Source organism: Habropoda laboriosa, unplaced genomic scaffold (genome assembly GCF_001263275.1).
Source record: "Habropoda laboriosa isolate 0110345459 unplaced genomic scaffold, ASM126327v1 scaffold96, whole genome shotgun sequence".
In the NCBI taxonomy this organism is placed as follows: domain Eukaryota; kingdom Metazoa; phylum Arthropoda; class Insecta; order Hymenoptera; family Apidae; genus Habropoda; species Habropoda laboriosa.
The window spans coordinates 539219-544012 of record NW_017100221.1 but is presented as its reverse complement, the minus strand read 5'-3'; the positions used below and the strand labels follow the sequence as shown (position 1 = coordinate 544012).

The window sequence follows — 4794 nt, the reverse complement described above, 5'->3', positions numbered from 1 at the left end:
ATATGAACCACAAAATATTTCTGTTTCATTTCTCAGAAATCTCCGTATGGCGTTATCATTAAGACAAAAAAAAAAAACTGACACTAAAATAATGTATTTTTATTAGTTTTTTAATCACTCTAAACATTACATTCATTTTACAATTTACCACAGGAATTCAAGGAAAGAAGGAACTTCAAAAAAGAACCGAAGAGATAATATTCTGTAGCTTCTAAACCATAAAATACATCTACTTTATTTCTCAAACACTTCCATATTAATTTATCAGCTACAAAAAAATGCTAACACTAAAACAATATTTTTTTATTACACTTTTTTAATCACTCTAAATATTTCATTCGTTTCACAATTTACCTCGAGAATTGCAACGAAAAAAATTAAATAAATAACTATAAAAGCAAGGGCAACATTTCTCATAGAACAGCAACATCAGCCGGTGTTCCTTTCGATTATTGCGCGATACTAATAATTGCAGTTTTTGCCTTAGCCTCGTCACCGAGATAATTTACAATGGCATTATCCGTCTGGTCTCTCCTCGAGTGTCATACGCGTCTTATGATGTGGCCGCAGTTAACGCCGGGACACAGCGTAGGCTTTATTACTCGCGAAATGGGCGATTCGCTCGCGAAAAGGGCAGCTGTCTCATTAGCGGTGCTGTACAGGCCGCCTGATATTGCTTGTAGCTTCTCGGGTACGCTGACGCGTCGCTGTCACCTTGCTCCACAGACACCTTTTACCATATACTTCTCTGTTAATCCACCGAAGTCTATCGTGTCTCCTAGCTGAAGGAGAAATCGCCGTGATTTTCTTCGTTCTCCTCGAAGAATTCCTTGGGAAGCTTGTAAATTATTCTTTGCATTTATGAGCATCGTTTATCCGGCGATTTCTGCTGTTTTTCACTTAGGATGTTGAATATCGAAAATGGTGATGCTTTGCACTTGCTATTTGCCGTAATTACAATGTTAGTGTCAAATCTGATTTGGTGCTAGTCGGGGAATTAAATTTGTGAGATTGTCACTGATGAAGCGTGTGTTGTTTCTTGGTGCAGTTTAATAATAATTTTCTTGGAGATAATTTGGCAATTTTGGAAAAATTACTTTTGGCGGAGGTTTCGGTTGTTGCAAACACTCGCATTCACATTCAACATGCACAGTGTTGTAACTCTGCAAAATAACATGCAGAGAAAAAACTGCGCCGGTTCAGGTTTCAGTTTGCGTTTGAGCAAAATATTACAAATACTCGCATTCCCTTTGTTCACATTCCACATTCTTTCGTTCAACTTTTGTCACAGTGCTGTGAAGAAAATTGATTTATTGAAAATTCTAAATTTTTATTATGTACGGAAACAATGTGAACAAGGTACGGTGGATTTAACTGTGCGGAAAATATGTACAGGGTGTACCCTCCCTGACTCAGATTGCAAGAACGTTTCATGTATTTTGAACAAATAGATTAAAATGTAAGATATCGTACTTTCCTCTTTACCGACTTCCATGCCATCAAAATAAACGATTAAATTCGGAGTCCAGGAAAGGAGGTGCAACAGTTTTTAAAATTTTGAACGTTTTGAAACAATACATCGAAGCGTAAGAGATCATACTTTCTTTTTTACTGTGTTTCATGCGTCCATAATAAATTATTAAATTCGGAACCCAGAAATTTTTGTGACTCACTGTGAAACATATTGAAACTCATGAAATTCAACATTGAAATATACCGTCCTTAAACCTTATTACATCGGTGACAGTCGGTTGAGTATCAGCCCTTTACACCAAATAGCAGAAAAAGAAAAAAATTGCTAAACAGAAACTAGCATATCAGATTTTTCAATCTTCTTGTCTCCCATATTCCTTCCCCTCCCCTGTGAAATTCCCAATTTCTAGGCAACACCTGAGCGAAGAATAGAATAAGGCTCGCCGGCGACGAAATCGCGCGGTCCATTGAAAAGCGGCGAGGCTCGATCTAGCGTGAACCGATTGGACAGTTAATATCTCACTCCGGCAGCCTGGCGGTTTGCATGTCCCGTGCGCGCGGCGCATTCGAAAGGCGGCTTTATATATTCATTTCTCGCGGGACTCGCGTGATGTATGAACGTATGTGGGAGCAGGCTGTTACGTCATCTTCGAGCGCAACCGTGCAGCTGTGCCGTTTCCACAGCATCCTCTACACGTGGATTCATGTAAAATCGATACGCTCGAGATTATGGGTACAAGCTCCCTGTGACTGTCCCGAGCGTGGAAACACTTGGTACGAATCGAGAGACTTGGATCTCTTCGGGCGAGTTTGTCGTTGAGGATGTTACTTGATCGTGGAGAAAGATTTTTAGAGCGAACGAAGGATTCGATCTTGATTTATTCAGTGAGGAGAGGGATTTTATTTTAGGATGTATGGAAGAGTTGTTCCTTTGTTTGAGATTAATTTGACGCGTTGCGTGCGGTCTCGGTTTTGGAACATTCTTTAGATTTTGAGAATGTTAGAGCTACAGTTTTAGAGCGAGGAAGGTTTTCATCTTTGCTCTATGAGGTTTAGAACATTCTTTAGAGTTTCCTTCTTTTGTTGAGTTTTGCTTGGAATGTTGACGATTTTGTCGTTGAGGATGTTAGAGCTACATTTTTAGAGCAAGGAAGGTTTCCATCTTTGCTCTATGAGGTTTAGAATTTGAGGTTGTGAGCATTCTTTAGAGTTTCCCTCTTGTGTTGAGTTTTGCTTGGAATGTTGACGATATTGTCGTTGAGGATGTTAGAGCTACATTTTTGGAGCAAGGAAGGTTTCGACCTTTACTCTATGAGGATTAAATTTGGTCTTTAAGGTTTAGAACATTCTTTAGAGTTTCCCTCTTGTGTTGATTTTTGCTTGGAATGTTGACGATATTGTCGTTGAGGATGTTAGAGCTCTAGTTTTAGAGCAAAGAAGGTTTCCATCATTGCTCTAAGAGATTTAAAATTTGAGGTTTGGAACATATTTTAGAGTTTCCTACTTGTGTTAATTTTTGCTTGGAATGTTAATTATGTTGTTGTTGAGGATGTTGGAGCTTGATTTTTAGAGCAAAGAAGGTTTCCATCATTGCTCTATGAGGTTTAGAATTTGAGGTTTGGAACATTTTTTAGAGTTTCCTACTTGTGTTAATTTTTGCTTGGAATGTTGATTATGTTGTTGTTGAGGATGTTAGAGCTTGATTTTTAGAGTAACAGAAGGATTCAATCCGAATTTATTTAGTTCGGAAGGGAATTGAACTTCTTTGTTTCAGACTAATTTGACGATTTATGTGTGGCCTCTGATTTGGAGCATTCTTTAGATTTTGTCGTTGAAAATGTTAGAGCTCAATCTTTAGAGCAACAGAAGGCTTAAATTTTAGTTTACTCAGTTCGAAAAGAAATTACATTTTAGGATGCTACTTTATTCGAGATTAATTTGAGAAAATTCAAGGAAAATAAAGAAATCTAAGTGTATGCAAATGTGTATCAAGCTTGAAATAGCAAAAATCAGTGCTTCATCCTAGCAAACCTTAAGCATTTATTTACGATACAATTTCTTGCTTTGGAACAATTTTACAAATGAAATTTTGGAGCTTTCATTTGACCTAAAAGGATTTAAAAATATTTCTATTAATTAGAAATATCGCAAAACCCGTTGCAACCATAATTCTCTTCAACATAACATAATTATCTTCACACACGTTAATTTTTCACCTCTTCGTTCTTCATTTGTTCCTAAGTTGAAAATGTTTGCAAATTTTTTCGCAAAGTCGAAAGAAATTCTGACAATGTTCATTTCCCTTTGCGCTTCAGTACAAATATGTACCTAAACTACTGGTTGCTAATTAATAATAAGTAGGAGCTTGCATGGAGATCAGAATCGCGACGAGTGGCCAATGCTATTAGCCAGAGGAGAAAGCAATTTGTAAGACACACACTGCGAGCACTCGTAAAATTTCATTCCGGCCGCAATATAAATTTCACGATCGTAAAAGTCGTTTATGCCATCGCGCGTACGCCAACACGCGTGCTCGTGACGAGCAACGAGATCGTTTGCAATTCCCTTCGAAACGAAAAATCGTTAAAACGAGAACACACTGTTCCTTTTTCTTCTAGATCTCGTTAGGTAAACACCTTCCTATTTGTCGTTGATTGCAATTAAATGTTCCGCCGTGTACGGTCGAGTGCCCTATCGAATGGAACTTTCATTCGAATACGAGCCGAGGTGAATTATGACGCTGTAAAAGTGCGGATTCCAGCATCGGAAATCTGCTATTAAATTATTAAATCTAATTGGGAGAGTTAGCTGTGAACTCTGTGATATAATGGATTGGCTGTAAAGTTGCTGATGAATAAGGATGATTCTGTATTTGGTCCAATAATTTGTTGCGTCAATTCGAAAATGATATTTCAGGGTAAATATCGTATTAAAAGCAAAGTGTTCCAATGTATCACACTGTTCTTAGAAAGTTGCAATTTCTTTCAATCTTTGTTTACATGCTTTTCTTACAAAGTTTCGTTCGTTTAAAGTCTGTTCAATTCTCGATGTTGATATTCTTTGTGCTGCTTTATTTTTTAGATTGCAATGATTTTTCGTCTATTCTATTACTCTAAATTGGGAATGAAATTTTTTATTTGCTGTCTGATTTCCTAACTCGCGTAACTTGTCCTGCAGCCAATTATCAGAAACTATCGAATTTCCATCTAATTTTAAGGGAACTCTTGGGTTTTTAAAGAAAATAAGGTAATACTAGCAAATCACAATACTTTGTAATGTATAAATAACTTTAAACGGTGATAATTCTTTAAATGGTACTTT

General features: G+C 37.1%; 1 protein-coding gene across 1 annotated transcript in view; it reads left to right on the top strand.

The window, feature by feature from the left end:
- The window catches only part of LOC108571037 (nascent polypeptide-associated complex subunit alpha, muscle-specific form-like), a 133352-nt gene that overhangs the window by 94422 nt on the left and 34136 nt on the right, over window positions 1-4794 (top strand). The window lies entirely within an intron of this gene.